The sequence below is a fragment of the Neophocaena asiaeorientalis genome, unplaced genomic scaffold, assembly GCF_003031525.2.
Source record: "Neophocaena asiaeorientalis asiaeorientalis breed wild unplaced genomic scaffold, Neophocaena_asiaeorientalis_V1.1 scaffold165, whole genome shotgun sequence".
In the NCBI taxonomy this organism is placed as follows: Eukaryota; Metazoa; Chordata; class Mammalia; order Artiodactyla; family Phocoenidae; genus Neophocaena; species Neophocaena asiaeorientalis.
Genome location: NW_020173918.1, coordinates 2,696,096 through 2,723,264, shown reverse-complemented (window position 1 = coordinate 2,723,264; position 27,169 = coordinate 2,696,096). Strand labels below are relative to the sequence as shown.

General features: G+C 41.4%; 10 non-coding genes across 10 annotated transcripts; 8 read left to right on the top strand and 2 right to left on the bottom strand.

Annotated features, from left to right (window-relative positions):
- Positions 1 to 1,332: 1,332 nt before the first annotated feature.
- On the bottom strand, positions 1,333 to 1,414 carry TRNAS-GCU (transfer RNA serine (anticodon GCU)). The gene has a single exon. It is a non-coding gene; the product is annotated as a tRNA-Ser (tRNA).
- A 2,859-nt stretch (positions 1,415 to 4,273) lies between these two features.
- On the top strand, positions 4,274 to 4,346 carry TRNAA-UGC (transfer RNA alanine (anticodon UGC)). Its single transcript has one exon. It is a non-coding gene; the product is annotated as a tRNA-Ala (tRNA).
- Positions 4,347 to 6,855: 2,509 nt separating this feature from the next.
- Positions 6,856 to 6,949, bottom strand: TRNAI-UAU (transfer RNA isoleucine (anticodon UAU)). Its single transcript has 2 exons — positions 6,912 to 6,949; positions 6,856 to 6,891 (listed from the first exon to the last, which is right to left on the bottom strand). It is a non-coding gene; the product is annotated as a tRNA-Ile (tRNA).
- A 7,041-nt stretch (positions 6,950 to 13,990) lies between these two features.
- TRNAR-ACG (transfer RNA arginine (anticodon ACG)) lies at positions 13,991 to 14,063 on the top strand. Its single transcript has one exon. It is a non-coding gene; the product is annotated as a tRNA-Arg (tRNA).
- Positions 14,064 to 18,204: 4,141 nt separating this feature from the next.
- On the top strand, positions 18,205 to 18,277 carry TRNAM-CAU (transfer RNA methionine (anticodon CAU)). Its single transcript has one exon. It is a non-coding gene; the product is annotated as a tRNA-Met (tRNA).
- Positions 18,278 to 19,941: 1,664 nt separating this feature from the next.
- On the top strand, positions 19,942 to 20,014 carry TRNAV-GAC (transfer RNA valine (anticodon GAC)). Its single transcript has one exon. It is a non-coding gene; the product is annotated as a tRNA-Val (tRNA).
- Positions 20,015 to 20,750: 736 nt separating this feature from the next.
- Positions 20,751 to 20,823, top strand: TRNAA-AGC (transfer RNA alanine (anticodon AGC)). The gene has a single exon. It is a non-coding gene; the product is annotated as a tRNA-Ala (tRNA).
- Positions 20,824 to 22,618: 1,795 nt separating this feature from the next.
- TRNAM-CAU (transfer RNA methionine (anticodon CAU)) lies at positions 22,619 to 22,691 on the top strand. Its single transcript has one exon. It is a non-coding gene; the product is annotated as a tRNA-Met (tRNA).
- Positions 22,692 to 26,120: 3,429 nt separating this feature from the next.
- On the top strand, positions 26,121 to 26,193 carry TRNAV-AAC (transfer RNA valine (anticodon AAC)). Its single transcript has one exon. It is a non-coding gene; the product is annotated as a tRNA-Val (tRNA).
- Positions 26,194 to 26,603: 410 nt separating this feature from the next.
- Positions 26,604 to 26,676, top strand: TRNAA-AGC (transfer RNA alanine (anticodon AGC)). Its single transcript has one exon. It is a non-coding gene; the product is annotated as a tRNA-Ala (tRNA).
- Positions 26,677 to 27,169: the final 493 nt, after the last annotated feature.

The following is a 27,169-nucleotide window of genomic DNA, read 5'->3' as shown; positions in this document are numbered from 1 at the left end:
GGACAAGCATTAAAAATGTTTGTAGAGAGAAATGACAAGGATAAAAAATCATTTGGGGTATGAAGATGAGGGAGGAAAAATTTTTTAAAAATGAGAAGTTTGGAAAGGTGCATTGCAGTCAGCCAGAAACCACCATCTTTAAGTATAAACACACTGCCTTATTGCACTGCTATAAACCACAACCTGGATATGATTTTCACCCAAAATGATACTATACACTGGAGTACTTTTATTTAAAAGAAAAAGGTTTGCTTCAAATTGGCTTTCCACAGAGCACTTGCTTCTGTGAAGCCAAGTGTTTCATCAAAGAGTCATTTATTCAGATTTCCTTTCCCATTAATGCAGTTTCTTTTTCTCTTCTTCATAAATTACCAAAGACTCTACGTAGGTTTGCAAGCAAGCCTAATGAAGTTTGTAGGTGGTAACTGCTCTAGGGGATGTGGAAGAGGGGCTGCCAAGTTTCAGTTTCCTGATGAGAGGTTAATTTCCCAAAGCGAGGAATTGGGAAAAGCAGACCAGGAGGAGACTCATAGGCGAGTCCAGGCAATAGAGGGGATAACTGAAGCTCTGAGATGAGTTTGCAGATAATTTTTACATTATGTCTAATTTTCAATATGTTTTAAAATTGCCAAAATAAAATGTTTTTACTTTTTTTTTTCAAAAAGGAAGAGTTTGGAAAAACATTTTTACTAAATAATCTTTAAGATAATAATTTTAAAAGAGAAGATAATGTAATTGGAAAAACTATGTAAGATAATGTAATTGAAATTTGAGGAGGGAAAAAATCCTCCAGTCATTCTCCTAATTGGATAGACCTCAGACATTTATACATACATAACCTATACTCTATTGTTATATAAATATAAAACACGAAAATCATTGTGAAACTAGATTGTCCTTTGTACTGAAGAATCTGGCTTACTCAAGTATAAGTGGAGGTGTTGGAAAAAGAAACAAAAAATTTGGAAACAAAATTGGTCGATTCTTAAAAAGTCCATAGAGTTCAAAGCCCTTAACAATTAATTCTCCTAGATACGAGCTGCTTGAAAACAAAAGCTCCTTCAAGAAGTCTGTTAAATATCAAGAGAACAATATGCCATGGTAGAGTTGAAGAATAATCTGCAGAGCCTGTTATAAGAAGTCAGCACCTTAAATGCAAGAGCGTGCACACTTACAGAGGGGAGGGAAACATGACAGAGCTCATAGAAGGTGGAGAGGAAGGCAGACCTCATTAGGCCAAACTCAGAATACTGACCAAATACTTAAAGAGAGCATAACTGGAAATTTTCGAAAACACTCGCACCCCAATTCTTCACACCGAAAGCACACACCCGACGAGGGTGGGACTCGAACCCACGCGTGCAAAGCACAATGGATTAGCAATCCATCGCCTTAACCACTCGGCCACCTCGTCCACTTACAATGACTTCTTGGCGTGCTTTATTTCAGAGTTTATTCTAGGGAACTCGCTGGCTATCCCGGAGAGAAAGACGCTTAGGAGACGGCTTAGAGACGTCTGGGAGACGTGGAGGTGGCTAGCTTCCACACGAATGGACAAAGAACGGATGGAAAAGCTGCGACGGGGGCAAAAAACGGGCTTAGCTTTCCCAGGAGTCGTAAAATTGGTTGAGACGTGGTAGAAACACATCTGCCTGGGCTTTCACTCCCCTTTCTCGGGCTGCCTGGTCCCCGGCAGGAGGCGCCTCAGCGTCAAGTCCTGGCAGGCGGTGGGCGTGACGCGGCCAACCTGGGCTGAGCCAGTTTGCTGTCACCGTCCTTCGTCAGGGGAGCCTGGGCCCGCGGCCCGAGAGCGCGGCCGGCTGTCCGCAGGGGCAGAGGTTCCCAGAGCCGGTTCCACTGGAGTCGCTGTCAGGGGAGCTGGCGAATGTGGACTCCTAATTCGTGGTTAATAAGACAGTCTGGAAAATTAGACGACGGATCTGAATAGGGCTCAATTTCTATTCCGTGTTATTGCCGCTTCTACAATACTTTCGGGTGACATTGCATAGAGAAGAATCTTTAACTTCGTGGGGCTCTCCTCCCGGGTGATCCGCATCGGAGGAACCACGAATTCTGATTCCTCCACGGCCCCCGCGCTCCACCAGATACCTGTGTGTTTTCTAGGGAGAGTTTGTCCAACTTTCACTAGGTTTTCCAAGCGTTCTGGTACTGAAAACGTCAAGAAACTCAACACTAGCAAGAAAATAATTCGAAGGAAGAAAGAGGGGAAAAAAGAGTGTTCAGCTCCATCTCCCTGTTTCATAAGAATGAACACAACGAACAGATGAACGAACAAGAATAGGAACTAATTCTGACTAATCAGATTGATAATAAATGCCCAGGAAAAGAAGGTAACATTGAAGGTGAGTCTTGACGAGCAAGTTTTCTAGGGGTGGTGAAGAATGAGGTTGTCCCAGACTGAGGAAAGGACCTGAGCAAAGGCAAGGAGGCATACAAAGCAATCATATGCATCCTGTTGTCAGTTCTGATAGCAAAGGGTAAAGGAATTATATTACTTTCACAAGGAAGGACAGTATAATTAACAGGAAAATTGTCAAAAATAGGCCTTTCACAGGAAGGGACGGTGAATCATTGGGAAAGTAATACACTAACTCTCATGTATTTGAAATTATTAAAGAGGAATTTGAAAATTAAAACACTGAAAACATAAACAGATTTATTAGATGGCAGATTAGATAGAGCAGAAGGGAGAATTAGGAAACTGGAAGTTAGATTTGAGGGAACTATGTAAAATACTATCCACTGATACAGGTAGTTGGAAATTAGGAAAGCGGAATAGGAAAAATGAAGGCTAGGAGAGAAGTTCTACCATATATATAATCACAGTCCCAAAAGAAATTATTGCGAGAATAAGAAAGAGTCAAGTATCTCCAAGTACGCATCACATATGCTTCAACAATTATCAACATTTTGCCAAACTAGTTTTCCATATTATTGTGAGGTCAATCTCAGGCATTATATTATTTTGTGTTTCCTTTCATCTGTTCAATAAGAATCTTTAATAGATAAAGAGGGTGTTCATTCATCTTCAAAATTCTAGAAGTTATCAGTATAATTTGTTGAATAAATAGTTTTCAATCAGCCAATTCTGCCACTATTTTCAGGAACAGCTGTGGAGAGAACCACAGTTTTTCTTTGTTTGTTTATGATGCTATTGTCTATTACTTGTGTTTCCATTTATTTTCTATTGCCATTAAGAGTCTACAAAGTAGGAATGCTTCTAGATTTCACTGTTTAAAAAGAGATGGTCTATGTGTAAAACAAGAAGCAAAATTATTCTCAGTAGATTTCTACAAAAGTGCAAGGCTTGAGTAACATAAGCTTGCAAGTTCAAGACTACTACCTTCCTAATAGTCTGCCCTGCCGCTCTCTTCCACTCCTGCATTTTAAAATCAAGACTAAAGTTGCTCCTCATTGCCTTCATCCATCTCTTCCCTCTTTAGGCATCCAATCCAACTATTCTCGTGGTGACTTAACTCTCAAAACCTGACTGAGTTATCTCACTCTCTGGCCATGCTCTGTGGATGTCAGAGGTCTCCTGGTTAAGTAATCAGCATGCCATCTCCAGCCCACTGTCTACCCAGACATCAAGACAGTAAACTGGCAACCTGAGCATACTATAAGCCTGATTAAAACCCTTTAATAACTATCGATGACTTACACCCTGGTGATAGACCTCTGCCCTCTCTCACCAGCCTCCCCTGCACTCTTCCACTCACACTCTGGCTGCATCCTGTATTTGGTAGCGATGTATTTGGGGAAAATCAAAATACCTTCTGTGGGGAAAATGTGTGAGAGTAGCTCATATTTTTTCAGAAGCCACATATGGAAAAGCCTGGACTGTGAGGCTGTGCTGGAGCTTTGCTCTTCTTTACACCTGCAGAAGTCTCTAAACTTCTCTATTCAGTGATAGCCCTCCCTTTATTACAAAAGAGGAAGGCAGAGCATTTGGAGAGAGCTAAGTGATGAGTTGGTGGTCCTGCTCAGGGCTTCCTCTCCCTCTGCGGAGAGGTCCAGGAAGTTAAAATAGGGCAAAGCTAGAGCTTTCCTAGAGCGACCTTCCAGGTCTAGCTGTTTTTCACTCTCCTTTGCTCGGTGGTCGGGGATTCCTGAACGAGGCTGCTTACGAGTTGTCTCAACTCCATTCCGTACAGTTTGGCCTTGGTGGGCATAAAATTACCAACGGATCCTAGAGGGCCTGAAAGATATATGGATATAGTGATGACATCGATGACATCTACTCCCAGGGGGAGGGGAATTAGCTCAAGTGGAAGAGCACTCGCTTTGCATGCGAGGGGTAGTGGGATCGATACCCACATTCTCCAGTTTTTGGGTCAGCGGCTTGAGGCAGATTCAAAGCCAGGAATAATTGGATGTGTTAAAGGGAAGTAGTTAAAACATTCATGTTTTTTCTCTATGAGGTTGTTTACCATTCTACAACACCCAAGACAAGGGCACAGTGGTGGGGAACAAGTCCAGAGCAAGTGATGACACTTAATGAGGAATAAAAGAAGGCTGTGGTGCATATATTTATTTTATTCTCTGTAATTATAGAAGCTTTTAAGGATTAGAATTGAAACCTAAGTGGAGCCTTGACAGAGTCATATAAACTTTAAGATATCTCATTTTCATTATTTTCTGACTATATTATGCTCTGACTACATTTTTCTTTTTTCTCAAAAAAAAAAGCATTTGAAAATATATATTAGTAGAACTACTTTGTTTTCTAGGTGCTACAGTCTGAATATTTGTGCCCCCCTAAAATTTATATTTTGAAAATCTAATGGTCAGGGTGATGGTATTAGGAGGTGAGGCCTTTGGGAGATGATTAGCTAATGAGGGCAGAGCCTTCATGCATGGGATTTGTACCTTCATTTACAAGGCCCCAGAGTATAACTGATTCATTTCACTGTACAGCAGAAACTAACACCACACTGTAAATCAACTACACCCCAATAAAAAAAATTTTTTAAAGGCCCCAGAGAGCTTGTTTGCCCCTTCCACTATGCAGGAAGTCAGCAAAACCAGAAGGCTCTCACCAGACACCTGATCAGCTGGTGTATTAATCTTGGTCTTTCCAGTCTCCAGCACTGTGAGAAATAAACGTTGGGTTTTTTTACAAGCCACCCAGTCTACGTATTTCTATTATAGCAGCCCAAACCAACTAAGACACCATATTTACTCTTTTCATGAAAGTTTCTAATTTTATAAAGCCCAATTTTATCTTACTAAGTTTACAATGTATGTTTACTGTATGTTTTTATACTATTCTGTAAAAGGAAAGCACAATTTGGCAGGGCTTTGTTAAAGTAATTAAACAAGGAGACCATTAGACTGAGGTGGCTCTAAATGCCTTGGTAGCTTAGGTAAGCAAAGCAAAGCTGGAATCTGAGAAAATGAAATCTAAGAACAGCTTATCACAATGAGCCAGCTAGGCTTTCCCACATAAAGCAGTCTTAAGCTATAGCCAATCAAATAATTGCTTTGCTTTGCTTCTGACATCTCTACTAAAGTCTTGCCTCTAGCTCCTGCCTGCAGAGCCTCCTAACCACTTTTTGTTTGGCACTCCCTAATTTGAATGGCTGCTCGCTCAAATAAACCCTTACAAATTTTAATGTGCTTCAGTTTATGTTTCAATGGGTGCAATGGTTAAGTTTTTAAATCTAAAGAATTAAAATCATATTAAATAAAACAAAATGTCTAGTATGATACAAAATACTGCATATAACCTAAATATATACTTTGACAGCTTCCAAGATACTCTCGTGGCTTAGCAGGAGCTATGAAGTGATAAGGTATCCACTTTATTATCTGGTGCTTTTCTGGATGGGACCTCCCTACCTTTCCCAGGGAGATGACTCTATGACTGGACAATGTCCTGGTACATGCAGGACATATTTAGGAATCCAGACCTCAAGAGAGAGTTCTCTGGACCCAGCTTTATTACATGCACCTTCTTGCGACCTGTCCTGGGTGGGACATACATGCTTTCAAGTATGGGATAATATTTGCAGCTAGGAAAAGTACTCTAAATTACTTAGTTCAATTCACCCTCTTGGGGCGAAGTGGGGAAGCATGTGATAAGATGTATGACCAGGCATACTCCTTGTGTCGTTGTGGAAGGGGGAGCATATTTTTAAGTCAAAATCACTACCTACTTCCTACCTACACCACTCACAACAATACGCTTTTCCCTGTAATGTTGTTCTACAGATTTCTGGTTTCTGGGCCTCATTATCACTAATCCTTTTCCAGGCCCAGACAGTTGGATCATTTGAGGATGCCAGGTTTTGTTTCTCAGTTGATAAAAGCTGCATGGTTGTTAGTTCATCAGGGTGAAATTAAATGTGGGAAAAATACTACAGGTGACTCTCTTTTCAGAAAACAGTATTTTATTTTCCCCCCAAACCAGAGCTTTAATCAAGCAGGAACTCCATGCAAGTTCCCACTTTTGATTCCCTCTAATGGAGTTCAATGCTTATCACCTCGGGGAAGTTACTTAGCGATTTCTAAGTACGCACCAGGGGATCCCTGAGGAATGATGGTCATAAGAGCAAAGTGAGACGGGGTGGTGGAGGGGGTGTCAGGAAATGTTCTTTATTTGAGATCAGCTTGCAAGACAAGGTGGGGATAAAGAATTAGAGAAGCTAACCCACTGCAGCACAAAAGATTCATTCAGTCGGTAATTGCTTGACGCTAATTGGCGCTAAGGAAGCGGTAAGAATAAATGCTATAGGACAAATTCAAAGAAACACATCGAAGATGGTGTAGTAGACAGGAAAGCAAAGGGGAAAGGGTCTCTTCGAGGGATGCTAATCTCCGATTGGAAAATACTGCTCCAGGTGAGGATTGAACTCACAACCTCGGCATCACTCGCACACATACTGCCATATAAGTACCACGCGCTGTCCAATTGCGCCACTGGAGCTCCTATATTTCTTTTCGATCACCCATTACATCGCCTATGCAGGAATATTCAGTTTTTCTCCGGTCGCAAAGGTACAAGTGCCTCCATCCTTCCCGGAGTCCCGCAACTGCATCTTGCGCACAAAGGCGGACTGTGGTCAGCTGCAGACCTCACCCGGCCACCAATCCTGAAGACGCGGAGGGTGCTCTGCGGAAACGGGGGCGGATACTTTCAAGACGACCGAGAAAAGTGCAGACACTCGGGAGACTCCGACCTCCTCGAGCATTCCAAGGAGGACTTTCAGTGGGCAGAGTGGGCGGGAGAGACTTCTGCTGTTGTGTGGGTCCCGGAGCCCTTCCATTTGTCTCTCTCCGGGATGCTTCTCCTTGGGGCGTCGGAGGGAGGCTTGCTCTCTGAGCCTGGGGAGGGGGTGAATGTGGGAGGACCACGAAGCCGTGGCAGGCTATCTCAGAGTGTGTGAGCATCCAGAATTCCTGTGGGCTTCCAGAGCCCATTTGCTTAGTTTGGTGGTAATCTTTCACGTGTTAGAAGACAATCTACCCGCAAGGTATACCTCTTATTGAATGTCTTTGGCGTTTTTTAAATGTAATATTTGGATAACTTCAGAAAGCAGTATTTGAACCTAAAGCACATTTGTATCATCGACCTGCTGTGACCCAGTTGACTTGTAAGTATTCCGAATCCAAGCATATAGTTTTAAATATGCGCAACGATAGCTCATTCGGCCTGTGTGCTGCTAGATTTTAAATTTGGGCAAGAATACAAACTACCTGGTGTATACATTTTTATACTGTCCTAGGAGATTCTTTAAAACACTTAGGCTCATTCTAGTCACTTCTTTAAGTTACTTAATTTTCTTAATGAGATAATAGGGATCTCCATGGAGCAATGCTAGTGTCAAATTTTGGTATGATGTTTAAAAATGGAGCAAAGGATTCAAATTTCCAATAATAATTATGATGATGGTTTGAAGTAGAATTTATACAGTGCTTTTTTTAAAAAGTACTTTTACATTTATTTTCTCAGTCTAGTTCTACAGCAATCCTACAGGGGTAGATTTTTTTATTGAAATAATATACAAACAATATTGCCTGACCACTTACTGTGTTTAATGAAAGATAAGCGTAAATGAACAAAACAGTCAATCTCTTGTGGAGTTTATATCTGAGAGACCCCGAAAAGTCATACAATTTAAAAAATATATCAGTGAGCACAATTGAATATAATAGAGAGCAGGCAGCATTTTCAGTAATGTGAGTAGAGTGTTTACAAAAGAAAAAGAAATTAGCTTCTAGCCTTTTAGGTGACTGAGATGTCAAATTTATATTTCTAAACGTATTATTATGGAAATTTTCAAACACAATGAAGTTGACGTAATTAGATAATGAACTCCCATGAAATCGGTCTTACGATCATCAACATTTTACCGATCTTGTTTCTTCTGTCTTCCCAGTACTATTTTTGTGTTGGGGGTAGGCGGTTGGAGGCGGGAGTGGAAGTAAAATCTAGACATATCATTTCACCCTAACTTGTGCCTTAGAGATAAGAACTCTTTTCCTTTTATTTCACTTTCTTTTCTTTATATGAGTGCAATATTGCTATTACATTCAGCAAATTCAGCAGCAGTCTCTTACTATAAGAAGTGACTTAGCAAAGAGTAAGTGGCAAAACTAGGATTTGAATCGAGGTTCTCTGTCTCTAGCTTCTCCTACCTGATTCCTTTTCCAAGTCATTTTAAACAAAGAACTGTCGTCTTATATTAAGGGAGTGTGTGCCTTCAAGTGAACGTGGAGTAATTAATTAATTAATTTTTTTAATGTGTAGGCTGAGAGGTTGTCTATACGGGAAAGAGTAAGTGACCCACTGTTTACAGCAAACAATTTGCTTGCTAAATATATTTATAGTTTCTATTTATTCCTTTTTTGACATCAACAGAAATCTATTTGCCTGTATACTTTGTTTTCTGGGGTCATTTCAAAGCTCAGGAGAAAGTATGGTGCTCTTCTCAATGGGGACCCCACCAACCTTGAGACTTAAAGATATTGTCTTGCAATATCTACTCTTTCTAAGTCTCAGGGCTGGGTTTCCATGTGCACATGATTTTCAAAAGCAGTCTTTACCTTGTTGAGTTACCTCTGGTTTCATAAATAGTCCTTCTCTTCCCAGCCAATAGCATCACCATGCTATCCTCTTTTAATAGTTTAACTGATTGACACATAAACCTATAGTGCTAAGCTGGAAATGTATTACTAATGCACACTGTGAGATCCCTGCTGATCCTAGGAATATGTTGGTATATACTGCACATACAACAAAAATAGCCAGTTGAGGGAAACTGACAGATATGCCAACCGTCTGTCCTAAGGATGATCCTTTTGTTCCTGGATTAGTCATCGATTCCACAAATATTTATTTAGCACCTGCCTTGTGCCAGAAGTCATAAGTGAATAGAAGAGACAAACAGAATCCCTGCCTTCCCAGAGCTTACATTTAAGAAAATTTTAAACAGAGGTTCCTAGCAACCCTCTGCTTTTTTGTCTCACTTCCATTTATTCATTTGTTTGTTAATTCCTTCATCAACAAACATGCAGAATGTCCACCATTGCCAAGCAGTGTGTTAGACAGTAAGGTTGCGATCAGAAGGCATTACGTGTCTTAATATCATTCTGGTGAAGGAATTGAAGGGTGTAGTATGAACCACCGCACCCTTAACACAAAACTAATTTCCACTTAAATCTTCCCAGTTATTTCCCTGATTATCCCATTTTCTCTCTCAAGTGTCCCTTAGCCTTTTATGAGAATACAGTACTCTTGCCTATTCTGTATTAGAAGTTAGAACTAAGGGCACAAGCCATAACTTTTGAGGCACACGTGTATCAAAGAAAACAAAGGACTTGCTGGGTGGAGGGGGTTGGGAGATGACATATTTTTTAAAAACAGGGCCAGCGGGTTAGGATCTCACATTTTTGTTGGGATGTAGAGTTCACATACTTATGATGTCACTAAATGTTTCTGCCAGTGAGGAGACAGGAAGGCACCACAAGGTTCTACTCTTGAAGAGAAGACTAGGATGGGCCTCTGTGTTAAAAGGTGCTGGAGAAAACAAAGTATAATCAAAAGATGAAAGCTGAAACAGAAATATTAAAAGAAGAAATAAGAGAAAAGGTAAGCTGGGATCATTAACAGTGAGAGAAGGGGGGAAGGGGGCTGTGATTTGAGGGGAGTGATGACGGAGGGGAATGTTGAGGCTGCAGAGCATCAGAAAACTTTTACTTCTCTTGACATCACTAGGGAATGTATTTGGTATATGCTATGTTTTTTTCCTTTCTGTTAACAGATATTCACTGAGATCCTGCTACATGTAAAGCACTACGCTAAATGTGGTGGGAGATTAACAAGTTGGGCTGTTGTTTTCCAGGGACTTCTAGTGTAGGTGATGAGACAAGATAGCCGGACACCCAGGAAAAGCATAGTAACAATACAAGGCTGTGGACGGTTGTGTACAAGTGGCTCAGAGAAGACGTATAGATCAGGGAGAAAGATTTCAGTTCTTGCTAGTGAGGGACACAGGGTCAGTCTGTGACCTGGAGAGGATTTGGTTAGGAGATGAGGAGGGAGAGCTCTGCAAGCTGAGTATGAGAAAAGGCAAGGAGGTTGGACTTATATGGGTGTTTAAGAAGGGATATAGGGTTTCCCTGGTGGCGTAGTGGTTGAGAGTCCGCCTGCTCATACAGGGGACACGGGTTCGTGCCCAAAGTCTGGGAGGATCCCACATACCGGGGAGCGGCTGGGCCCGTGAACCATAGCAGCTTATTCTGCGCGTCTGGAGCCTGTACTCTGCAACGGGAGAGGCCTGCGTACCGCAAAAAAACCCCCAAAGACCTATTTTGCCTTCTTCTTGCCTTCAGGATAAATTCCTTATCTTGATAAATAAAGTTATTTATAAATTGGCACCAACCTATCTTTCGAAATGTTTTAATTTTTTTATTGTGATTGATCTCATACATGCAAAAAGTATTAAAATGTATATGTACAGTTGGAAGGATAAGAAATGAGCCACCATGTCTAGAAAAAACCCAATATTGCCAGTATATCAGAACCCCCGTGTGCCCTGTCAAGCTGCCTTTCCAGCCACTTTTCCTGCTCCTCCTCTCCATGCCAATTAAAACTGTAGTTCTACCACATGAAACTGCTTTCCTCAAATATACCAGGCAACTTTTGTGACATTTAGTCATACAAGTACGGAACCCTCTGGCCCTTTATTTCCTCCTTCTTCACAAAGTCAAATTTGTTTCTCCTTCAAGATTAAGTTGAAATGTGATGTCATGAAGAACTTCCCCTGACTTCCCTTCCAGAGTTAATTGCTGTACTTCCATGCTGCTGGCACACTTTCTTCCTTATTTCTGGAGTAGCAGTTCTCCTGTTGTATTGTAATTATGAATTTAGATTTGTCTCTCTGACTTGATGTTAGCTTTTTGAGGAATTTGGATTAAGTTTTACCTGTGAATCCTTAGGTTTTCACATTTTGCTCGGTAAATGAATATTCAATATATGCTTTTTGAGTTATCAAGATTAAGCTTTAGAAGAGATTGGGAAGTAGTTGGACATTGCTATCAATGACGGCTACTTTTTATTGACAGCCTAAACAGTTGCCAGGACTTTACCTGCTTTGTGTAATTTAATCTCACCACAAACCTGCAAAGTAAGTATCATGCCATTTTGCAGATAAGGTAGTGGGGTGACTAAAGAGATTTGTCCAAATTCACATATTCCAGCAAAAGGCAGAGTCTCTCTCTAAGTCTGCTCTTTTTTTTCCCATATCAAGTTTCTTCTACGTGAACAGTGATAAGAATAGAGAGTAAACATTAAGACAGAAAACGTTAAACTATGCTTATTCTGGAAATGAACAGATTGTGATGAAGAAACAAACTTAAACTGCCAACTGTTATTTAAAAAGCTGCAAAAATAAGCCTGGGACCCGTGAGTGTTATATACTTTACAGACAAGTTTAGGTAGCATAAACTACTGATTTCCAGAGTTAGGAACTTAAGATTCCTGCCCTGTCCTGGAACTATTTAAGGTTGAGCTTCAGATCTTTACACTATTATACATGTATTAGCCTCTGACACTCCAAATTCAGAAACTGTAGTGTCATTTTACTATGCAGTCATGAAGATAGGTGATGTATGGCATTATTAATGGCCAAACTTGACACAGTTCTGATTTATAAGTCAATATGTCATCACGTACAATTAATGTACTTGCTCTGAATACAAATACTGAATATAAGCTGTATATCAAATGCCTTTTATGATGGTTAGATCTGGAAATTTATCTATGTCTAATGTGAGTTAATAATGTAAGGAATGGAGCTCTTAAAAATGCTTTTAAAAAGTATTTCATTTTATTCCAAACATGGGGATGGTGTAGGATATAGCAGCTAATACTGCTTGCCTATTCCACCACCAGTCACCAACACCAGCGCCCGCATTCCTCCTTTCCAACAGAAACATGATTTTATTCACATAACCTTCTCTATACTGCCTTGGCTTTGCAGGAGGTGAGCCCAATTCTCAGCTCCTGAGGCAGAATTATGATTGATCTAATTAATCACAGCGGTCACATTCTTGGCAGTACTTGGATTAGGTGAGAATATATGATACAAATTTAGCCAGTGTGGGGGAAATCCACTGGGGAGCATATCAGAGAAATTGTTCTCAGTAAGAGATACAGTAAAGAAGTCTGGTTTTTTTTCTGGACTTTACCTTGATATTGTGAGAGTTTGAGGTACTGCAAGGAAACCAGCTGGAGTACGAGATCCATATATTGAGAATGACAGAACACAAAGATTCAAAAAAACTTGGTCCTGATGACATCATGGAGCCACCGAGTTAACGAGGCACGTAGCCTCTCTACCTTCCAGACTTGTTAAGTGCGATAATAAATCCACTTTGTTTAAGCCAATTGAATGCTGTTGTTTGAATTGTTGTAGAGCTATTACTGAAAGTTTCCTTGATTGGGGACGGATCTTTGGGCTAGGTGTCTTATAGTTTTATAAGCATTGTGTTGTAAGTCCTCCTGATGACTGGTATCATGAAAAACTCGAAGCCAACCACTAAGTGGTATTAAATATATCAGTGTGGTGCGCACTTGGTTCACTAAGCTGTTTCTTTTATATCAGCAGACTAGACATTCTCTTCACTTAGAAAGCCTACATCTCAGCCACTAGCTCCAGCCCAGCCCTACCGTCTGATTGTCGCTGGCTTTAGACTTAATGGACACATGCCCAGCCTCAGCCCCTGAGCACATAAACAGCCACTGTGAGCCACAAACCTATATTCGGGAAACTAGGATTCTGCTGCTGTATACGGCACTCCACTGCTCTTCCAATTAAACACCCGGGTTGAGATAACATGGAATCACAGACTCGTGATGCCTACGTGTACCATAAATTAACTTGTTTTCCTGTTGCTCACTGGCATTTTTCTCACTCAACTCTTCATTCGCGCATGCAGACTTTTAATGTAAGATTAGTCATTGTAGATACTGAGCGTGCTGCCCTTAAGGAATATAAAATTGAGTGGGGAGGACCGCTGAGCAAACAGCTGTTCACAACACTGTGATAAATGCCAAAATGAGGGGTGTGCTCTGCACCCCAGGAGTACAGGAAAGAACACCATCTAAACTGGGGAAGAATTAATAACTCGATTAGGTTTGCGAGTATTTCCCCTACTCCGTTTGTTTACTCTGGTCCCTGTTTCCTGGTTTCCTTCCTTCATCAGCAAAGCCCTAAAAACTCCATCATTTGCTACTTCCAGGTCCCTCACCACGAGGTCAAGGACATGAGGCTGGCAGGTTATTGCTATAATGAGGCTTCAAAGTAGACCGCGAATCTTTATATTCTATCATCTGGGAGAGAAGAGGGCAGACAAATCAGAAGGACAGTGCACATCAAGCCACATCCAGAAATTTGATGGTATGAAAATGCAAAAACCTCGTAAAGGCTAATTAATAATGGTTTAAAGAAAACTGGCAAAAGCAGGGCCAGTGGCGCAATGGATAACGCGTCTGACTACGGATCAGAAGGTTCCAGGTTCGACTCCTGGCTGGCTCGGGGCTATTGTTCCCTGTTCTCGGGGAAGGTGTGTACTGAGTTATTCACAAATCATTTCAGGCTGTTTTATTATGAGGAGGTCCTTATAAAACCTGTGGTGTTATTCTTGGATCACCACACAACCGAGAAGAATGGAGGGAAGATGGGGCTGGGGCGGGGCAGGACTAGAAAAGATATACAAAAGAATAGGACAAGAATCTTGCACAAATCGACTTATAATATCTTCTGTACCCACCCGTCTTGCATGAAAAACGCTCCCTTTTCAGAACACTTGCCTCTTGAGAACACAGTGCTCTCTTGAGAGTTAGTGTGAATAGAATCCTCGACGAATCCTGCTAAATTTTCTCCAGTGTTCAGCTGTCCAAGTTCGCACCGAAACAAACTACAGCGATGTCATAAACAACAGAGAGAAACGTTAAGTAAGGAGGGAATCAGCAGTCAGGTGTTAAAGGAACCACGAGTGAGGAGAAGCAGCTCGTAAGCGATGAGACCTTCACACAGTAAACGAGAACAATGTGGATCTTGTGTCTATGAAGTGACTGAGATGGGTTTGGGATCTGCTGGGAAGAGCTAGCAGCAAGTTTACCTGCCCCACAGGTATCTGCAGAACATCAATCCAGCGCCGCGCATAGCGTGCATCAAGCGCAGCCCAAGCTTCGCGGCTCAAAGGTGAGGAGTCCCTGTGGTCTCTGCCCTCGAGAAGAGCCTTCTCGTGAAGGTCAAGGATGCACAGCATCCGGGTTCGCTGACAGAAGAAGGGCAGTAAATGGACGAATTTTTCATTCCTTGTCTACTGAGACCCATGTTGAAAGAGCGCGGGAGGCGGCTGATGGAATTCGGGCGACAAACAAAGAAAAGAAAGAAGAGAAAAGAAGGAGAGCAGCTCCTTTCATCCCTGCTGAGTTGTGGCCTTTTAGGATAATCCAGCTCAAACCTTTTCTTTAAAAGCTTGGAACAGGAGATACAATTCTGGAGTCAAAAGGCAGACGCCACAAATACCACTGCCCGGGTTGCTGAGCCAATGACAACCACTATTAATAGCAATTGTGTGTGCCGTGTAGGAGACAAGTCTTTACGAATTTGCATTCTCATTCCCTTCCTACTTTCAAACTCATTGGTACTGACACCGCCCCGCCCGCCCCCACACGCACACCTTGTAGTTATGCTTCACTCTGTTTCGGGGATTTCTAACAAGGTAATGGCTATTTAGGTTATCCAGATTACTGACAAGGTAATGGCTGTTAACCGCAGGCTGTAACCAACAGAACCATAAGTAAACGAACACCCTAATCAGATCTCTCAAGTGTTTCCCAGAAAAGTGAATAATAAACCACGTTCCAGTATTTTCCCCCCTTCAAATTCATTAGGAAGATTGGAAGACTTTATCATCTTTTTATTATCAACTTGAAACCTTGGTCACTATGAAACTTTACAGCTGGAAAGTTCAGATGTCATCTGCTCAGTGTGATGAGCAGGGGTTAGGGTAAAAGAGCCTAAATGGTGATAAGGTTTCCACATTTCACTTGAATTATAAAATATTTATTCTAAATACACTGTGAAAATTTAAGTGTTTATATGGAAATCCCTAGAGCAAGTATTTGGACACTTTCTGTAAGCAAAGTTTGCTGGTAAATGAATTTAGGCTGGGTGGTAACTAAATTTGCATTTCAGTACCATTCCAACAGGGTACAGAATTGGAGAAGAAGGAAAATAGAAGAATGAAAAGAGAGGAAACAAACAGAAAACAAATTATAAAGTGGTAGACCTCTATTCAAAAATCGCAATAATTACCTTAAAGGTAAATGTTCTAAATACATCAATTAAAAACCACAAATTGTCAGAATGGATTAAATATAAACAGTGGCCATAAGAAACTCACTTCAAATGTAATGATAGAGGTAGGTTTAAAATGAGAGAATAGGAAAAGATGCAACATGAAATCACTAATCAAAAGAAAGCTTAAGTGAATGTATTGGTATCAGCCAAAGTAGACTTCAAAGCAAAGAAATTTACCAGCAGTAATGAAGAATGTTACACAATTATAAAGGGTCAATTGACCAAGAAGACACAACAATCCTAAAAGTGTAGTCCCTGGCCACAGAGCTTCAAAACCATTCTCTTTCAATAATTAATAGATCTAGTAGACAAAAAAAATCATAGAAGAGATTGAAGAACTGAACAATGCCATCAACCAATGGATCTAATTGATCAAGATCACAATGCAAGTAGAAACAAGGATCAGTGATTGAGAGAGAGACAAGATCATATTAGAATTAAGGAATCAAGAATGGTTAGAGAATAAAAGAATGGTATCATGAAACTCATATTTTAGAAAGAGTTTCTTAGCTGTAAATACCTGGAGATTCAATTGGAGAATCTGGAAGTTGAGCATCCCACATCCACGTTTTTTTTTCTGCTATCTCTTGAGGTCAGGATAGTATGATCCCTTCAGAACCCCAGAATCTACTGCAGTGTCTGACAAAGTGCAACTCCCCAGTGAATTATGTACCAAATGAATGGAAAGGAAGTGCCAGGTTCAAAAGAGCTGCACAAGAATAACATTCAATATTTGGCAAGTCATTGGTTATGGGGTTTGGAGGAGGAGAATGAGTCAAAGTTGACTTGGAAGCCTAAGCCCAAAAGGCCAGTACAGAGGAGATTGGGAATTGGATAGCTGGTGTGTGGATGAATGGACTACTGTGGAGAAGAACCGACAGTGATATCGTGAGCTGGAGTAGAGAAAGAGCTCATGTTTTGCAATCTAAAATCTGGTTCTCACTTCAGGCTTTGCCATTTAGCAGCTCTAGAACCTTAAGAACATAACTTCTCTGAGCTTCCATTATATCTGGAAAGTGCAAATTATTGAAACCGAGCAGGACCCTGCAGGGCCTTCCCGGAGACAGATTTCCCACCACCCCCATCCCCCGTATCCCCTGCCTGCCTCTTGTTTGTAGAAAAGCTTTATCATCCTAGGCCTTCCCCCAGTTCAAAGAGCAAATTTAATCAGAGAAGTGAGAAAATGAAGACACAAAGGAAAGCAGTCAAACAAGACAAATAATAATATTGATAGTTTAGCCATAAAACAAACTCAAGAGCATTTAGTTCCTCCTTAAGGGCTATGGATAATATTCTGAGCCATATCTTTCAGTTATTTTGCAGATACTAAAACTCCCACCAGATGGACAAAGTTGACTGCATGCTGACCAGTAGTGTGTAGATCCCAGACTTGTCAGAGCCAGAAAATTGATAATTGAGTTTCCCGAAATACCACCCTGTTACCTCACCATCAGTTAATCAGGGAATTTCGCATTGGCTGATTATATACCCTGTGAATGTCTCCCTCAGACTGTGTTTAAAAACCCTTCTCTGAAAGCTTTTGGGGCGTTTGGGTCTTTTGAGCCAGTTCTCCTTGCTCGGCACCCTGCAATAAATGCTGTACTTTCCTTCACCACAACCTGATGTCAGCAGACTGGCTGTGCTGCACTGAGGCCATTGGCCCCAAGTTTGGTTTGGTAACATTATGATAAATAGTTTTGTTTCCAAAATTCAATTAGACTACATGAAATAATCTCCATAAATCTCTCAGTGTGATGAATGGCACATATGGCTCAAAAAAAAAAAAAAAGCAGGGAGACTTTTCATTAAGTTCAGTTTAAGTTTTCGTAGGGAAGAATGTCTCCAGTCATGTAGATGCAAGTGGAGATGTAGACTAAGACGGAGAAGTATGGACTGTAGACAAATTTGAGGGCTATTGATTCATTCAGTCAGTGAACTAATGTTAACTGGGCACCTCCTACTTTTCTTTCAACAAAGGAGATCATGAAAGGTGTAAGATCCACTGAGATCTCTGAAGGCAGGAAATACGACATCATTCCAACACAAGACCGGCAAAAGACAGACACAATGAAGTGTCCCTAGTGCTGAGGTCCAGATGGTCCTATCTTAGGGTGAATATCGGAAAGACATGGACTCCACCTTTCATAGGTGTGGAATCTTACCCGGGTAACATTGGTTTAAACGGAGTGATTTTCAAGTAACATTGAGTACATACACTCTTTAAAAGCTGGAAACAGATAAAGCAGATGTTCTTGGAAAATACTATTTCATATTTTACTTTCAAAACGAAAACCGTAGTGTACCTGTCCTCTTAGCGCAGTGGGCAGCGCGTCAGTCTCATAATCTGAAGGTCCTGAGTTCAAGTCTCAGAGAGGACAGCGATAAGTGTTTTCACAGTCCGCCGGGCAAAGCATGTGTCATCTGTGCTTAAAGAAATCAACACAAAGGAAAATTAGCAAATGCTGCCAGATGAGCATTTGATAAATGTCTCAATATTCTATATTTGCTCAAGAGGATTAAATTAGCTTTCTGGTTTGTTGCACCTCTCAGTGGTTTGAGTGAAATAGACAAGAAATTTAGATTACACCAGAAGACAAAATCTAAGACAAAATCTATACCATATTTTTGGTCTTCCTCTCCGCCCGATGGAAGAAGCAGGGGAATTTTCTTTCCTAAATTCGTGTTCTAAATGTCATCCAACCACAAATCATTTATTCTTTTAATTATGTAACAAATATTTCTTGTGAATGCACTGTTCTGGGTGCAGTTAGAAATTTGGAGCTCTTCCACACATCGTGTATTTCTCTATAAAAACAGCTGTGGTTGTTATGAGATTTGGGAAATATGGCACATAGAAGGAGGAAGTGGGGTAACTTCTGTAGACCTCACATCTGCAACACATTCTAGAAATTGTACTAAAAGTTTATTAATTTTATGCAAATCATTTGATTTAGCCTTGCAGCTAACCCAAATATCATTATTTCTATTTGAAAGATGAAATTGAATTTCAGAGGAGTTGAATCATTTTTCTCAGGTCTAATAGCCCCAAGGAGCAAAACCAGACATGAAAAGTTGGTTTTTTCTGTATGAAAAGATGTGAGGTTCTCTTTTAATTTAAGGTATAGTCTCATAAGCAGTTTTTCTCCATACCACTTCCTTTCTTCCTTCATACATTCATAGAACAAATATTTTTAAATGAGTGGATTCATTTTTCCATTCATCAGACATTAATTCAAAATCACTTCTGTGTCTGACACCCAGGTTCAAGACTTCTAATTGTCCTTGACTCCTTCTTCTCCCTCAAATCTCTACATCCATTGTCTTGAGACATTGTCAAATACTGTAGATCTTTCCTGCACAACCTCTCCAGAGTCTTTCTCTTTCTTCTCATTCATCTATGCCTTCATCCATTCTATAATGTTTATGGAGAATGTATTCTGTGCCAAACAGTGTACTGGGCTGGAGATGCAGAAAGACTCATGCTATTGCTAATCTCAGGAGCTAAAAAAATAAACCTCACTCAATCCCTTAATATCTTATAACTTCTTTTTCATTCTCTTCAATTCTGGTTTCCCTATTTCCTACCTATTTGGCATTCAAAATTAAAAACCTTTCATAAAATGTTACCTTGATCATGTAAGCCATCTGCGTGGAATTTTTTCAAGGGTTCTTAAGCCTCCACAATGTTTTCTCCAATGTATCTTCATGTGTTCAGGCTTTTCAATCACTGTTTCCCTCCATGTCTATTTTACACACACGCACACGCACGTACACCCCCTCCAACTGAACCGGTATATTTCTGAACACAGGATCCATACCTCCATCCATGCCTGTTCCTTCCATCCTGTGTTCACTCTTCATCTGTACACTTCAATGTCCATATAGTTTTCCTTCGCTCTGATATGTCTCGCCTCTAAATTCCTATGGCTCTTGTATGTAACAGTATGTATTTTTGTTCTTGCATATAGCGTAAATATGTAACTTCTCAAGACCCAACTCAGCAAGAATCCAATAACTATCTCAGAAACAATGCTAGGCGGAGGTTTCCGTGGTGTAGTGGTTATCACGCTCGCTTGACACGCGAGAGGTCCTTGGCTCGAAAGCGAGCGGAAACAAATGCTGCCTTTTGCTTTCCACCATCGGGAAAATTCAGCCCATCGCCTCCCCTAAAAGGAACCAGTGATCCTCCCACTTATGTTCCTTTGCTGCTTTAGTTTCGTGCTTAAGAGACAGGTAATCACAGGGCGAGAGAGAGTCATGGACATATACACACTAACAAACGTAAGGTAGATAGCTAGTGGGAAGCAGCCGCATGGCGCAGGGATATCGGCTCGGGGCTTTGTGACCGCCTAGAGGGGTGGGATAGGGAGGGTGGGAGGAAGGGAGACGCAAGAGGGAAGAGATATGGGAACACATGTATATGTATAACTGATTCACTTTGTTATAAAGCAGAAACTAACACACCATTGTAAAGCAATTATACCCCAATAAAGATGTTTAAAAAAGAAAAAGAAAAAGAGAGAGACAGGTAATCAACCTGAGATAGTCCTCCCGCATTAGCCTGGTGTTCTGCGTGAGTCCTCTCAACTGGGACGTGATCTCTTCCATCCCGGAAAATCTGAAACCGGTACTTTTGCGGCCAGACTTTTCCCAAGGCGACTTTCTCCCTTCCTTACCAGAGGAACAGGTACCAACCGCGCGCTTGCCTCAGAGCATCTTTGAGAGGATGTGCCCTTACTCCAGCCTAATGGCCTTCACTTTTCCTGACCTTCTGGCCGGCCCCAAAAGAAGGAATGACGTGGATGGAGATAGTCCCCTGAAAAACGGGAGGAAAGGAAGAAGATTGGAGGTGGGGAATTAGCTCAAGTGGTAGAGCGCTCGCTTAGCATGTGAGAGGTAGTGGGATCGATGCCCACATTCTCCAGCCTTTTATCGGCTCAACTGAGGAGCTCTTGTTGATAACCCCAAATCTTCCAAAGTACAGAAAGAAATGAAAAAACGATACACTTTGGACCCTTCTCTGGGCAAGGACAAAACGGGGCAATGCTGGCTCTACTGCCTTTGGTATGTACATGTCTCATTAATGATAAATTAAGTAGATTAAAAAAATCAAAAAACACATGGAAAATGTAACACCATGCACCAATGGGTGGAATTGACCTTATAAAGCAAAATCACAACGAGGTTCTACCAAAGAGTTGAAAGAAAAGCAAGATCAAATCAAAACTTAAGAAATCATAGCTCGGTGCTTTGTGACAGCCTGGAGGGGTGGGATGGGGAGAGTGGGAGGGAGGGAGACGCAAGAAGGAAGACATATGGGAACACATGTATATGTATAGCTGATTCACTTTGTTATAAAGCAGAAACTAACACACCATTGTAAAGCAATTATACCCCAATAAAGATGTTTAAAAAAAACGTAAGAAATCAAAAATGGCCAGAGTGAAGCAGAGGGACATTATGAAAACAAATATTTTCAAAAGCATTATTTAGCTGCAAATGCCAGCGAGACTGAAAGTAGTGAAACTGGAAGAAGATCGTTCCTTATCCATATTTATCCTTCTGGCTCCAGAGATCTGTGTGGTCATATTCGTTCTGAATCACCTGAGCCTACTGCCCAGCACAGAGCAGCTCCCCAATGAATATGTACTGACTGAATGGAAAGGAAGGGACAGATTCAAGAGGGCGTCACAAGAATAATGTTCAGTATTTGGCAGGGCAGTGGATGTGGACTTTGAAGGAGGGGGATGAGCCAAAATTGACTTGCAAGTCTAAGCCCAAAAGGCCAGCACAGAGGAGGTTGGGAATTAGATAGAGTGTGGATGAATGAGCTATTGTGGAGAAGAACAGACAGTGAGATCACGAGCTAGAGCAGGAAAAAAGATCCCAATTTGGAATCTAAAAGTCTGTTTCTCAATTCATACTTTGCTGCTTAGCAGCTCTGGGACCTTTGAAACATTATTTAACTTTTCTGAGCCTCCATTATATCTGAAAAATGCAAATCATGATACATACTTTTGTTACCAAAATTCAATTTGAATATATGAAATCATCTCCATAAATTTCTTAGTATAATTGTAAGGCTGAAACAAACGAGGAGATTTTTTTGTGGCCTGTGGGATCCTCCCGGACCGGGGCACTATTCCGTGTCCCCTGCATCGGCAGGCGGACTCTCAACCACTGCGCCACCAGGGAAGCCCAACAAGGAGGTTTTTTATTAAGTTCAGTTTGTGTTTTTTGTAAGGATAATGTCTCCAGTCATGTATATCCAAGTGGAGATTTAGAGTGAGACAGAGAAATATGGACTGTAGACAAATATGAGGAGTATTCATTCACTCAGTCAGTCAGTGAACTAATATTAACCGGGCACTGTTCAAAAGTTTCTTTTGAACATAAGGTACCAAGGAAAGTATAAGAGTGACTGAGATCTCTGAAGGTGGGAAGAGGCAGATCACTGGAACACAAGAGGGAAAAAGAGCTGCAAAAGACCTGTACAATTCTTGGGTACTGCAAGCCAGAGTGTCCAACTGCTAGGCGTATACTGGAAAGGTGTGGACTCCACAATTCCTGGATGTGGAACACTTCAGGTGCAGCTTTGGTTTAAATGGAACGATTTACAAGTAACATTGATTACATTCTTCAAAAGCTGGAAACTGATGGACATACCTGGAAAATAAAATTTTATATTTTATTTTCAAAGCAAAGCGTAAGGGACATCTGCCCTCTTAGCGCAGTAGGCAGCGCGTCAGTCTCATAATCTGAAGGTCCTGAGTTCGAGCCTCAGAGAGGGCAAGTGTTTTCATCTTTTACCAAGCAGTAACAATAACAAATATCTCCTGTTAGTCCCTTCCTCGTGGAGCTACACCCCAGTCGGGAGGAGTGGGAAAAACTGAACAAGAAGCAAGTAAGAAAAAATGCATCATACGCACATGAGGAAATGTGTGCTGGGGTGTAATCATTAGGCAGTAAAGGGGCTCGGGATTGTGGAGGTGGCACGTTCAGCTTTCAGCGGAAGAGTCAGGAAAGATATTGTGTTGAAGATGCCATTTAGTCTGTCCTTTCACGCTTGCTGAAATCCTTGTGCCCGAAGTTTTTCTAATTCAGCTCAGTTTCAGTCTTCAGGGAATGAATCCTCCGTGTCATTGGTCTATAGACAAGGAAGGAAAACCTGAAAAAAGCTGTGAGGGAGTGAACATGGTCTGTACTGGACAGTGCTGGCCTTTCCATCTCAACATTCATGGTTTTTGGCTAGCGGGAGGGTGGACCTCTCACCTCTGTTTCCGAACAGAGAGATCCTGGTGAAAACAAGGCCTTTCCACTATTTTGTACTTGAATTTTATGGGGCAGTTGGCCTGAGGAAAGAAGGAAGGCTGTTGAAGGGCACCTCAACATATGCATATGGCAGAATTTGTCCTTCTGAAGTCTGAGTAGCCTGGGTCTGCGAGAGAATCAGAAAGACCCAGACGGTCAAACAACAAAAACAGCAACAACAAGAAAAAAAAAAATTGTGAAACCAGAGGAATTCTTGGGAAAACTCATGAAAGAAGAATAGGAGTAGGATCTTTGGGTAGCTCTTCCTTAAGAAGGTTTCTTACCCATCTGTCCCAACCCAACCATCCCAGTCCAAATCAACACCTTCAGAAATATTTCCCAAAAAAATGAAACAATCAGGTGGTATTTAATTTCCACAAAAACAACCCCAGATAGAATTTTTCCTCTTTGCACAGGCGGCTTAAATATGGTTTAAAATGTGTGTGTGTGGTGGGGGGGCGGATCCCAGGAGGTAATGCAGGAAATATACTAATCAGCCTTAGTGATCAGATCCTGATGAGGTCCAAAAAAATTGAGAAGAGACAGCATCATGATTCTGCCACGCTGAGCTGTGAACAGCCCTTGCACTTTGCTTTTCACTGAGAGACTTCCCTTTCCCTCAACTTGAGCTTAAGCTTCTTCAGACACAAAGAATCCTTTGGGTGAAGTTCTTCGAGAACCTCTGTGAATAGGTGGGCCTTCAGCAAACCCAACATTTGCTTAAGTCAGTGGCACACAGTCTTGCAATAAGATAGAAAATGTCTTACATTTTGACTCTGTTGTAGGTATTTGGTAACCAGGCTCTGTCTGGGCTAGTTTCCCAGTTGCCCACAGAGGACCTTTCTTCACCTCTCAGCTCCTGACTAATACATCTTCTCATTTTGAATCAGACTTAGTAATAAGGTACCTACTTCTAGGTACTCAGTCCCTGAATCACATGTCACTTTACTACTGACAGCACCCCCCATAGCTAATGACTCTTATTGTGATTTCAATCTATTACCTCAACTTATACCACCTTCCTCACAAAGTGTCTTATGAAGTTTTAGAAAGTGTCTTATGAAGTTTTTCTTTGTAAATTTCTTGTCTCTCCTCTAGAATATAAGGATCTTTAGGCTCAAATCACTGTGTCCTCAGTGCCTGGAGTTAAGGCATAAATATGGCATCTGTCTTGAAATGGAAGTAATAGGTAAATGGAGTTAATAGGCAGATCAAATACAAGTTAATAATTTTTGTTTGTTTGTTTGTTTTGTTTTTGCGGTACGCGGGCCTCTTACTGTTGTGGCCTCTCCCGTTGCGAAGCACAGGCTCCGGACGCAAAGGCTCAGCGGCCATGGCTCACGGGCCCAGCAGCTCCGCGGCATGTGGGATCCTCCCGGACCGGGGCACGAACCCGTGTCTCCTACATCGGCAAGCGGACTCCCAACCACTGCGCCACCAGGGAAGCCCCAAGTTAATAATTTAATAAATCATTTTATTAACTTCCAAAATGTTAATCCCTGCATCTTTCAATTCATTTTGCTCTTTCTTTATGACTTATTTGATGTTTTGAATTTTATTGATGAATGGCAGTTTATTTATAATGCATAATTTTAATTTTTCCCAGACAGAATTTTCTACCTTCTAATTAGTGAATAACAAATAAAGGTGTAAGGGACCACAGATGTTTAAGACTCCTGTTATAAAACAGTCACAACTGATAACAGCTTGAAGTTGGGTGAAAACTAGAACCGAATTTAAAGCCTATTTCCTTTTGCATGTATTTCCTCCAAACATTTTCTTCTGCACAGGTTCTTAATTTCCACTTTCTTTCTCTCTTCAACAGTGAAGCCCAAAAATGTTCCCTCGTCTCTTCTGCTAGGTGTCAGGATGAAGAGAGCTTGAGGATTTGGAGGTCTGTGAGAATCCTTATACAGGTAGACCACAAATCTTTGACATTGTGCAGCTTAGATGCTGCAGGGAAGAAGACGACACGGTAGTCATGTTCGGAATGATGACAATGTAGACAGTGTAGCAGACTTTTCAGGGTAATCAAGTGTCTTGAAAACAGTTTATTTTTTGTGGGACCAATGACAAAATGGTGACATATATGATTATAGTTTGTAGGATCCCAACTATTTCTCCGTGATTTTCTCTTAGGGAGTGGGAACTCGGGATACAGGTGAAGAAAGATTAAAAAGGAATGAAATAAATCCTCTTTCAGAACCATGTGCTAGAAATTGTACTAAAATTTTATTAATTTATGAAACTTGTTTGATTTAGCATTGCAGCTAACCCATGCATCTATGCCTTTATCCATTCTGTTTATGGAGGATGGATTCTGTGCCAGACGCTGTACTGGGCTGGAGATGTAGAAAGACTCATGCTACTGCTAATCCCAGGAGCTAAAAGAATAAACTTCAATCCCTTAATATTTTACAACTTCTTTTTCGTTCTCTTCAATTCTGGTTTCCCCCACCCTTCATGAAATGTTACCTTGATTATGTAAGCCTTGTGCCTGGATTTTTTTCAAAGGTTTTTAAGCCTCCACAGTTTTCCCCCCAGTGTATCTTCATGTGTACAGGCTTTTCAATCACTTTCCCTCCATGTCTATTTTACACACACACACACACACACACACACACACACACACACACACAAAAGCACTCCAATTGAACAGGTATATTTCTGAACACAGGAATTCCTCCAAGCCTGTTCCTTCCACCCTGTGCACGCTGTTCCCTCCATCTTCACCCCTAAATGTCCGTATTTTTTCCTTCACTATGATATGCTCTCGCGTCTTATTTCCGATGGCTCTTGTCTGTGATATCTTGTATTTTTTATTGTTCTATCCTACAGCGTAGATATGTAAATCCTCATGACCTGCCTCAGTAACAACAGAGAAATATCTGAAAACGGCACAAAACGTGAGTTTCCGTAGTGTAGTGGTCATCACACTCGCCTAACACGCGAGAGGTCCTCGGTTCGAAACCGAGCGGAAACAGCTTATGCTTTTTTTGCCTTCCATCATGCGGGGAAAATCAGCCCTCCGCCTCCCCTAAAGGGAACCAGTGGTCATCCCATTCCTGTTGGTTTGTCGTTTTCATTTCGCTTTTAAGAAACAGATAAACATCCTGAGATAGACTTGTTGAGTTAGCCGGCCGTTCTGGGTGACTCCTCCCAACTGGGACGTTTTCCCTTCTATCTCGGAAAATCTGAAACGTGAAATTTTGGGACGCCAAGCTTTTCCCATGGCTACTCCCCGCCTCCTTTTCCTTAGAAGAGGAATGGGTACCAACCGTGCTCTTGCCTCAGGGCATCTTTGAGAAGACTTGCCCTTAGCAGAGTCAGGGTTTCAAGTGAATGATGGGGATGGAACTCTGAAAAACTCGGGGAAAAAGGCAAATGAAGTGTGGGGGATTAGCTCAGGTGGTAGAGCACTCGCTTAGCATGTGAGAGGTAGTGGGATCGATGCCCACATTCTCCAGCTTTTGCTCTCAGTCGAGGGGCTCTGGCTGATAACTGCAGATCTTCTAACCTGTAGAAAGAAATGAGAAAATTAGACACTTTGCACCCAGCTCTGGGCAAGGACATGACAGAGCAGCACTGGCTCACTGGCCTTTGGTATGTACCTTTACTATCAGCCTATAATTTATTCTCTATTTTTTCAGAATAGCTGGTCATCTCAAGGGATATGCCCAATTCCTTTTTATTCCTGTTTCTTCCTGCTACTTAGCCGCAAGGTGGTACAGTCCTGAGAAGCACAGGGCAGAGCTGGGTCGATAAATCCCCAGCTTTCTTGTCAGGGACTGAAACCGAGTACCCCAAGTAACCAGAAAATATCAGGAAAGACACCGTGGAAAGCAAACACGTGAAGTTATTAGTGAACTTCTGGTTGCACCTGCGAGCTGTGAATAAGTGGCTCTGATCCTAAACGACCTACCATGGACTTTGAGAACTGAAGTGATAGCGCACTGCCC